The sequence below is a fragment of the Panthera tigris genome, chromosome C1 (assembly GCF_018350195.1).
Source record: "Panthera tigris isolate Pti1 chromosome C1, P.tigris_Pti1_mat1.1, whole genome shotgun sequence".
In the NCBI taxonomy this organism is placed as follows: domain Eukaryota; kingdom Metazoa; phylum Chordata; class Mammalia; order Carnivora; family Felidae; genus Panthera; species Panthera tigris.
The window spans coordinates 215,909,413-215,919,915 of record NC_056667.1 but is presented as its reverse complement, the minus strand read 5'-3'; the positions used below and the strand labels follow the sequence as shown (position 1 = coordinate 215,919,915).

At 55.1% G+C, this 10,503-nt stretch overlaps 2 long non-coding RNA genes across 2 annotated transcripts; one reads left to right on the top strand and one right to left on the bottom strand.

Annotated features, from left to right (window-relative positions):
* The first annotated feature begins 290 nt into the window (after positions 1–290).
* Positions 291–1,905, top strand: LOC122241490. Its single transcript, XR_006221658.1, has 3 exons — positions 291–367; positions 884–1,054; positions 1,607–1,905. It is a non-coding gene; the product is annotated as an uncharacterized LOC122241490 (long non-coding RNA).
* LOC107179709 lies at positions 362–8,989 on the bottom strand. The gene is made up of 5 exons (XR_006221657.1): positions 8,936–8,989; positions 7,667–7,802; positions 7,383–7,508; positions 5,001–5,309; positions 362–778 (listed from the first exon to the last, which is right to left on the bottom strand). It is a non-coding gene; the product is annotated as an uncharacterized LOC107179709 (long non-coding RNA).
* Positions 8,990–10,503: the final 1,514 nt, after the last annotated feature.

Genomic DNA, 10,503 nt, shown 5'->3' with positions numbered 1-10,503 from the left:
CACAGGTGACAACCGGGGCTCGGCCACTGGCTATTGTGACAGCGGCCACTCAGCTGGTGTCACAGAATTGCTTGGTGGTGTTGGAAAACCCCACACAGGAAGTGGAATCAGAATCGCAGTCTCCCAGCCCCTGTCTTCTTTGTTAGCACACAGATAATAAGAGGAATTCGATAGACTTCCATTTATAAGAGTCAGCACCCTTTTCTCTTTCTTTCCCGTGTGGCTCAGGAGCCACCAGGTTTTATGGGAGGTTTTCCTTACACGCCTTTATACTCGGGTGGCCTCGGAGACAGAGAACGCGACACAGCATCTTTGGCAGATTCGTCGTGAGTTTACAGATCTGATTTTCGAAACGATCCCTTTCCAGGTGAGGAGCTCCCAGAGCGTCATCCTCCCAGGGCTGGGAAGGCCCTCTTCCCGGGCGGGAATGTGGGCCGGGGGCCAACACGTCTCCACCGAAAACTGTCTCTGCAGGGCACTGGCCACAGGAAGTTTCCCCTTTCTTGTTTCGGTTTTCTGTGCGAGCGCTATTGAACATATGAGCCCTTCTGGTGTTTCAGGTCTTTTGCAAGAGGACACAGAATAGTGATTTTGATTAACAACAGTAAGAATAATTATAAAAGTGTTCGGGACCCTGCAGGCCGAAGGAGCAGTGTGTGTGAAGGGCCCGGGTGTGAGGGCGCACAGGGCAGGCGGGACAATGAGCCATTCAGTGAGGCTGGAATCCAAGGTGTCCAGGGAGCAGGAGGGAGGTGAGCCTGGTGGGGACCCGTCCGCCCTGCACGGGAACAATGAGACAAGTTTTATTATCTATGCCACATATCATTTCATTTACTCTCTCTGCCATTCCTTGGAATTAGGTAACCTCATTCTCTCTTTACAGATAAAAACTGAAGTTCAGGGAAGATGATAGTCTTGTTTAAGAGCCTCTAAGGAGCACGAGGGGAAATTTGGGATCTAAAAGCCTGTCTTTCTGGCTTCTCAGTTCCTGAACCTTCATACGTTGATATGCATGTTGAAAACTTAACGCATGCGTATGTGGTGGTTTTTAAGTGTATGTATAAATTCGTTGACTCTCCTTCCTTTAAGAGGTAAAGCTTAACAAACAAACAAACAAAAAAAAGAAAGAAAGAAAAAGTAAAGCTTAGCTCTCTGCCCCTGGGATGTGGGCGGGGCTTAGTGACATTCTACAGAATCAGAACCTGTGGCACCGGTGACATGTGTGACCTCCAAGGCTAGGTCGTAAAAGACGCTGCTCTCTCTGCCCGTCTTCCTCTCACACTCTGTCTCGATCTCTTTCTCAAAAATAAATACACATTAAAAGAAATGTTTTAAAGAAGCCTGTGGAAGTTTGCAGAGGTCACTGAGTACCCGACAAAGAGGAGAGATAATGATTAGGCTTGCACGGTAGAGAGACGTCCCGGTATTTGCAGAAGGAAAGAGTAAAGTGGGTATTACGGGACGCAGCCCCCCAGTGCCTGAGAAGGGAAACGAGAGGTGGGAGAAGGATGGAAAGATGCAGAGCCAGAAAAGCAGAGCCTAGAAATGCTCAGAGGTGGGTATAACAGGACGTGCCCCTTCCTCCAACCTCTTCCTGCACCCTCAGGCTCAGGCATATGGAGTGTTCAAGAATCATTGGCTCACGCGAACGAGTCTGACTTCCGCGAACATCGACGCTAGTCCGTGCAACCACAGAATTTTACAGACGCACAGCCCAGAGAAGTCAAAGGAGAACGTCGAGCTCTACAGAAGAATAAACTCAGTGCTCAGCCCAGACACCTGCACCTGTTTCGGGTGCACAGCGTTACTCACGGGCATCCGTCAGCACTTAGTGTCTGTCACGTTCTGCGCTGAGAGCCTTATTTTCTCAACGGTCCTATCTAATAAATACCTTCACGATCCTCATTTTACGAATTAGAACAGGGGTCAGCAAACTGTGGGCCAAATCTGGCGGCTGCCTGCTTTCTGGGTAACACAACCACGCTCGCTTTTTTACACATTGTCCATGGCTGCTTCTGCGCCACAGTGGCCAAGATGAGTAGCTGCTCTCAAGACCTCACGGCCAAAAATCTTTGCTGTCTGGTCCTTAACAAGAAAAGCAAGCCGACCGCTGAGGTAGACCCCGGATCGGGAGGCGGGACCAGCAAGCAGAGTGGTGCAGCCAATCAGAACCGGGGCCGGGTCTGACTTGAGAGCCCTTCAGAGTCTGGCTTTAGTGCTGCTGAACGGGCTCAGGCAGGGCGACCGCCCGGTCAAGGTCGTTATCTGCCTTCCCTTCAGAGCAACACAGAGCAGCTCAGAGAAGCTGGCATTTGAGGTCCATAGAGGCTCCCAGCGTGTCCGAAGAAGGCCAGTGTTGGGGATCGGGGGGCGGTGCACAAACCTAGGCCCCCAGCAGCCCAGCAGGAGGGCCTTGGGAGACTCTAACTGCTGACGTCCGTGCTTATGCTCTGCCTGCCTGCCGGCACAGGAGAGGTGGGCTCCACGCCTCCCCCCGGGACACCTCCGGAGAGAACCCCATGGAGAGAGAACACGTCTGAGCCGCTGGCTGGGATCCGGAGAAGCCGTCCTGGGTCCTGCGCAGGCAACAGCACAGACTGCCCCCTGTGCTGTGATGCTCGCATCTACACGCTCTTTCCTTAGGCGGTTTCTGTTTCTATGCCGAAATACTCATTCTCTTCCGGCATGGGTTTGTTTTTCTTTTTTTTTTTAAGCCTGCCTTTGATGGGGTTCAGGCTGGCCGGCCGAGCCCAGGGGCGGATCACGGGGAGCACAGCAGAGAGGCGTGGAGTGCAAGGGGGGGGACGCAGCCAGGCACACCCTGCACGCGTGGGAGCCTAAAAGTGAGGCAGGTGGGAGACAAAGGTATACACTGGAAATATACCAAGAGCCCAGAGCCAAGAAGGATCCAACAGCCGTTGATTCCAGTGGGCAGGGGATGGGAAGGGTCCTGCCAACGAGCAGCTTTGTCTAGACACCCTGGATCTGCCCTGCGAGCCCCACGCACCGCTCTGGGCTCTACGGCTTGGTCTGCGGCAACGGGAGTCAGCAGAGATGCTAGAAACTAACATTGTTGGTCTGGGTCTGCTCAGGCAAGAGGGCTCTCCGGGCTCCTGCCCCGCCAAGCAGAGCGGTGGGTAGCTGGTGCATGCCTGAGGATCCCACAGCCTCCCCTTCCACTTCTAGATTCTTCTTCCTCTGAGCCCAAAGGGTGTAGTCTCCAGGAGCTCCCGGTTCAAGTGTGCATCGTCCTGGGGCAGAGGCGGGTCCCCGAACGATGCAGGCAAGAGCTAGTGCTTCAGCGGGTTGGCGGGATGTGATTCCGGGTAGCGGGGAGGCAGGTGAACTCAGTTCATGTATTTATGAAGGTCCCACGATGGGTCCGATCTAGTGGTGGGGGATAGAAAAGCAAGACGAACGAGACGCGGGCTCTGCCCCAAGGCACTTACGTTCTAGTAAGAGCTGTAAACAAGGACAGGAGATGGGGCAGAATAGTGCCTCCTTCCAGAGACGGCCATGTCCTAATCCCCCCACCTCATGTGGCAACAAGCAGATGTGAGGACGTTAAAGACCTCGTGTGAGGGGGCACTTTAGAGGAAAGCAGGAGGGTCAGAGTCCAAGAGATGTGACCGGGCAAGCAGAAAGCAGAAGTCAGAGTGGCTGGATGTGGGAAGGACTTAACCCTTCATGCTGTCTTTGCAGGAGGAGGAAGGGAACTCAAGTCAAGGGACACAGGCAGCCTCTAGAAGCCAAAAAGGGTGGCGGTGTGGATCCCCCCCTAGAGCCTCCGGAAAGGAGTGCGATCCTGCGGACACCTTGGTTTTAGCCCAGGGAGACCCAGGATGGGCATCTGGCTTCCAGAACTGCAAAATAATAAATTTGCATTGCTTTAAGCCACTGAACTTACAGTAATTTGTTATGGCAGTGATAGCAGGCGCATATGCAGGGCCAGACATGGCAGTGTCCCTGGGGGCTGTGGGAGCACCTGTTAGCTCAGGTTTCAGGGAACCTGCCTGGAAAGGAGGCCCACGTTGGGTTTTGATGGATGAATAGGAGTTGGACGGTCCCAGAGGGAGCCCATTCCAAGCAGACGGAAGGCAGGAGAAGCACAGTGATATACAATGAACGCCATGAGGTAGATGGGGGGGCCCCCAAACCTGGGGCAACAAAGCACGAAGAGGAAAGGAGGAGAAAGGATGAAGCAGAGGATTTGTGCAGGGAACCTGTCCACACATGCCTTTAGGTGGCACCGGTGAGGCAGCGGGTCACGAACCTACATGGTGTTTTCCTTTAAATCACATGCTTTAGAAAGAAACACTTGAATGACATCTGTCAACAGCTGGCTTAACCATCTTCACTGGCTATTAACTAGTTATTAAATCTATCACTTCATTAAAAGCAAAAAGGGTGCCTGGGTAGCTCAGTCTGTTAAGCGTCTGACTTCAGCTCAGGGTCTCAAGGTTCGTGAGTTCGGGCCCCGCTCGGAGCCTGGAACCCGCTGCAGATTCCCTGCTTCAGATTCTGGGTCTCCCTGTCTCTCTCTGCCCCTCCCCTTCTCTTGCGTTCTTATTCTCTCTCTCTCTCTCTCTCTCTCTCTCTCTCTCAAAAATAAATAAGTAAACATTTTTTTAAAAAAGTAAAAAAAACTACCAGCTGTTCAGTCAACACGTGAAATGTATGTGTCACATTACCATTCTGACATTTTAAAATAAATTTAACAGGGACGCAGACAGAATCGAGTCATTGCATTATCTTGTAAGTGCGTTGCCCCAGTTTTCGGCAGAAATACCCAACGCGCTGGGAAAGCCTGGAAAAGAGCCCCGGGGCCCTCGGATGAACCGCCTGCTAATTTTGTAAGAATACGGTTATCGGCCCCCAAACACAGAGCAGTGACACCTGTCCTGGGTGGGGCAGAGGCTTTGACTTGACTCCAGCTCTGTCACCCGCTGCCTGGGGACTCTGGGGAAGCCACTTCAACTTTCTGACCTCAGTTTCCCCACCTGTAAAGTAGGGTTGTGGTGACACCAAGGTCCTTGCATTCTGAATCTTAAAGAAAATAATGAAGGAAAATGAAGAATGTCTCCCGTAGCGTGGTGCTCAGTGCTAGGCTCCTCAAGGTGCAGCTGATGCGGAAATAAGCCTGACTGTCGGCCCCGTGCGTCAGGCACAGAGCAGCCGGCTTTGCGGGAGTAGATGCCGAGAGATCCTGGGGTCGCCACCGGTGGCCGGGTACTTCCAATCGGAGAATCACGGAGACGTGCCTCGTCTGCATTTGGGTGCTCGGGGCCAGTTGAGCAGGCAGGCCTGAGCTGAAAAATCATGAGGAAGCAAATTTCCAAACAAACCCAGATTCCCATGGAAAAGAATGGAAAAAGGTCAGGGGGTTGGACTTATTGGCTGCTGTCCCCTCCCTGGGCTGTGCCCCTGGTTGGTTTTCCTGTGCACTTGGCTCCTCGTGACCCGCTCCCAGAGTCCTTGGCAAGCCCGCCTCGCTGGACTTACGGGCGAGCTTCCCTGACGCCAGGGTCATCTGAGATGTCACCGTGGAGACTGCCAGACCTCCCCAGAGCTGACCTCTTCTGTCCTCATTTCCAGGCCATTAGCATCCACCCCAGACACACACCCACCTTGTCGGGGGACTCCCCTCATCTAGATTTCATCAGAATGTGTTTACAGATATATTATTGTATTTCATGGGTGAACATTTTCGAGCAGAGCCGGCTCCAGGATGCTGGCGGGGCAAAAATCACTCAAACTACTCATAGGTAGCGTCGGCTGCTTCCGACTTCTGGTTGGAGTCTAACTAAGGTCATCATGGCCACCTGCAAGTAACTGGAGGCAAAGGGACAGCAGACCCGCGGCTCCTCTAACTGCCTCTGTCTCCACTGCCGACCGTTTTCACTTTCCACTCACATCTGTACTAAACCCACGGCTGGTCTAGCTGACACCCCCAGGGAACGTTCCATTTCCCTTTCCCACTCACTGCAATGCCTCGTGTTCCCATCCTTCAGGGACCCATCATCTTTTTTTAGAGTCTGGACGGCACACCGGCAGAGAGCTAAGTGTGGGAACACACAGTGACCGAAGCCAAGCCCTTGCCCTGGGTGTGCTCATGGCCAGACAGGGGAGACAGACCCCACCCTGGTGAGTAGGTGATAAGGGACTGTGGTGGGTGCAACTTAAAGGTAAAGAACTAATAGCTCTATGGGGGAAGCGGCACCATGGAAGGCTTCCTAGAGGAGGCGATAGTCTTTCTCATCTTGACCATGTGGACTCTGAAGTTCCTGTGAAATGCCCAGATACAGATGCCCAAGAGGCAGGTCCACGGAGCTGGAAGTTCAGGAATGGGATCTGAGTGGAGTGCTCCCTGGGGACATTGTCGGCCCCCCGAAATCCATAGATGGAGCTCTCACTCTGTGGCCATCTCTCTGTCTGTGGTCACGTGGGATCTCCTTCCTCCCGAATTCCCTGGCCTTTCTCCACATATGTCCCCTTGGTCATTGGAAGCATCTGACATCACCACTGCCTGGCCCCTGTGTCCCGACCCCCTCCCTGGTGCAGCCCTCCTGGCCTGGTTCCCCTCCTCACTCTCTGCACTTTGCTTCCTCCTTTCCCTCCTCCCTTTGTCCCATCCATTTATCAATAACCGATCCAAAGGTCCATTAAGCTCTTAAATGTGAGAGACTCGGCCTGGAGCAGGACAAAGGTCCAGTAGGGAGACAGAAGGGACAGTAGAGAGACTGGGGACGGTGCAAACATGACTAAGACCTGGCCGGGAACCGAGGAGTTTGCCACGTACTTGGTGAGGCCAGATGAACATGGGTGAAAAGGAAGCAAGGAACAGAAGGCAACGTGTGAAAAATGCAAAGAGAAGGTCACGTGTGGGGGGGTTTCAGAGCAGGGAGGGGCCATTTCTGGTAGTGAGGGGTCAGGAAGACTTCTTTCAGGAGAAGACTTTCATCTCTGGGGATCGTGGGGATCACCCTCCCTTTATGTCCCCCAAGGGGGCCTCTAGGATTATACTTGTCCCTGGGGGGCTGCTACCTGTTTGGTTCTGCCTCCTCCCCTAGACTGTAAGCCCCAAGAGGCCAGGAACCACATCCTGTTGACCGCTGTGCACCTGCTTCCTGGCCCAGCCTGGGACCCGAGCAGGCACAGCAAATGCGGGTCGCGGTGAATCGTTCTAGTAGCCTTTGCCCGTGCCTCAGCCTCTAGCATTCCGTTTCTTACACCCTCCATCAGGAAATGCATCAGATCCTGGCAATAGCTGTCCGTTCTGGGTACGTGAGGTTGAGCCCACATCCCTCGCTGTGCATCGCGGACGGCCTGCCCAGCATCGTATCAAGCCCCGCGTGTCTCGAGCCAGCCGCGTGATCCCTCACCAAAAGGGACCTGACTTGGTGTTATCCCTTCACCCGCCAAAAATCCGGCTTCGGAGAAGGGTGGTGTGCAGGTAGCTGATGTTGGGAGGTCAACCAGGTAGAGGGATAGGGATCCGGGAAGAGTACCTAGGGAGAGACGAAAAGCCCGTGCAGTCAGTGTGATACACCCTGCCATCTGATATCAAGCTGGTCACCACCCCCCCCTCCCACTGCCAGCGGGACATGGTGAGGACAAAAGGGCGTGACTCGGAATGGTCCACGCGTGGGATGAAACGGAGACTCACCCGCCACCAGTGCCCATCTCCCCACGGCTGAGCGTTGGTCCACGAGATGTCAGCCCTCCTAAACGTCACAGGTGCCCACGCAGGAGTGCCAGCCAGGTTCCCACGGGCAGCCCTCACGAGGAACAGGAGACATGGTCTGAAAGCGAGCCGCTGTCAGCACGATGCTGACCGAAGTGTGCGTGCAGCCCCCGACCATCCCCACGGCCGGGATCGGGGTTAGCGCGACAGGGCGGGTAGAGCAGAGCTCTGCTGTAGACCCCTTGCCTCCCGCCCCTGTCCACCCGCAGGACTGCCGGCCTCTTAGGCATCCGGGTTCCCTCACTGGGATGTCTGTAGCTCTTCCTCATTGCTGCCCCCCCCGCCACTCCTTCCAGCTAAACTTCCTTCTTTCCATCTTTCCTTGGATGTCTCTGAAACGCAGCCCCCCGTCTCACCTCCGCTGCTCTGTCAGTCTAGACACTCAACTCCGCAGTTTGGATTCGCTTAGTCTCCCCCCGAGGGGCTTGACCGCCTCATTTATTCCCTCTCCGTCCATCTTCACGTTGATGCCATATTGGTTCCCCCAAATACTGTCCCCATGTCACCCCATGATCAAAGCCATGGCTGCCTTCTCCCAGCACAGTTGGAACACTATGCCAAGGGCCTTTGGAGGGACTTAGAGCGTCTGCCAGCCGGGACGGGGTCTCACCAGAAACCGACCCCGTCAGCCCCGGGACCCTGCACTTCCAGCCTCCAGAACTGGGAGAAAGTTAGCTCCTGCCGTGTCAGCTGCCCAGCCTGTGGCATTCTGCTGTGGCGGCCCGAGCACAGCAACGAATCAAACAGCAGAGTGAGGTTCTAGGAATCAGCTGACCCTGAGGTTCTGGGGCAGAGCTGGGAGGGGGAAGGACCCGGCTCTGGCCGGGTGGGGAGGAGGGTGCTCTGGGAAAGGTGTGACCCGCAAGGGACACAGAAAACAGGTGCGACACCCCAATTAGGATCATCAGGCTGCTGTTATTACTGGTTTCACCAAAGGGACTATTCACGTTGACAAAGGGAGGTTCGGGGAAAATATGGAGGCTCATTCCAGACTCCCCACCCTTGACTCCCCTTCCCTTCGCCCTTACTCTGGCTGCACCCGGGTGCTTGCGCTTCTAACTGCGACCCCACTCTGCGGCCCAGCCGTATAGCCAGCGCCTAGACTAAGGCCTCCGCCATGTCGGCCCCAAGACCACAGAGAGGATTCTGGAAAGCTGGCTCTGCACACACGTTCTTAATTGCGTTACGTACAGTGTTAATTTCTCATTCTCTCTGCCTGCTCCCCGGGTGGTGAGAAGAGGCCAGATTACGCCACAGTGTGGTTGAGCATCGTCGTTGCCACGGTGACCGAGTGCCACAGCCGCCTGCCTTCTACCTGTGCGTCGTGCCATGCTTCCGCTGGTGATGCCACGATGGTAACGTGATCGCCGTGAGGCCTCCACGTGCCGCGCATGAATCACGTTGCCAGCAGGGAGGTGAGTCCTGTGGCCATTGAATAGGTAAGCAACCCAATCCCAGAATCCATTCGGAGGGTCAGAGGGCTGCTTCTGGGTGCAGTTCTGGCATTCGTAAGCATCCTAGCAGGAAACAGAGGGCACCCGCCACACTTAAATTAGGATAGCTCAAAGAGGGCTTTAACAAGATTGGCCCCCTGTGAGCGTGGGAAGGGTCTATGAGGCTCACAGGGAATGGGGGCAGTGGCCCCAGGGCAAGGAGGGAGGGGTGGCCCACAGAAACCACGGGGAAAGTCCCGCAGAGGAGGACAAAGCCGTGTGGCTTCAGTCAGGTGACAGCCTGCCAGGGAGGGGACAGGTGGGTAAATACCCTGATGGCGTTCTCTCTTCTGGCAAAAGCCAGAGGGCACAGGAGCCCATGCCCGCAGCCTGTATCCGCCACCCTTTTTATCTTCTATATATTATAGGGCTTTTGCCTCTTGGGGCTTTGCAGACCCAGCAGCGGACTGTCCCTCTCAGGGTTAGCCGATTCCTAGAGGCAGTACACGACTCACCTGGCCTGCGGGCACACCTTCCCTATGCAGGCCAACCAGTCCTTAGTCTGGTCCCACAGTCATCTCCTTCAACGCTCGTGCCAAGCCAACCTTCCCCTGCCCTAAATCCCCCCAAGTCCGAGTACTGGGCTACGGGAGACCACCCCTGCCGCCCAGAGCCTGCCGAAAATACTCAAGGGATCCAATGCTAAACCACTCAGCTGGTCCGCCCTCCCTCCCCATTCCTTCCCACAAAAACCACATCTAAGCTCTGGCCCCTGATTTCCACTTGCCCCTGTGCCTCCTGGTCAAGGCCAGCCTTTCCTCGTGTGGCCCCGCGTGCTTGGTGGTCCCCTTGTCTTGGGAACTGTGAGTCATACGCTCCTCTCTCCCAAGGCAGGTGCCTCTGTGCCTGTCATCTTACCAGAGCTGATAAATGAAATCCTGGATTCGGTTTTAAACACAGCCATGCAGAGGCGGGGAGCGGGGGACACACTGGGGAGCTGATGGGAGGTACCCATGAGAGTCCCAGCACCGATGACTTTGAGTTGTTCTCTGCAAAACAAAGGTTGCCGGCCTGGCAGAGATCTGGGTCAAGAGCATCCCAGGTGCGGGGAATAGCCACGGCAAAGGCACGGCCTTTGGAAAGAGACCGGCCCTCGGCGGGTGCGGTGGCTGCCAAGGTGGTGTCCCCACGTCCTGGGACTGCTTCTCCCTCACCTGGCATCTCTTTCTTTCTCAACTGCAATCATCCAATCAGCAGGCCTATGAGTCCCCATCCTTTCTGCCCACCTCACCTGTCCTCCACCGGGAGTGACCTTTGTCTCTTTGG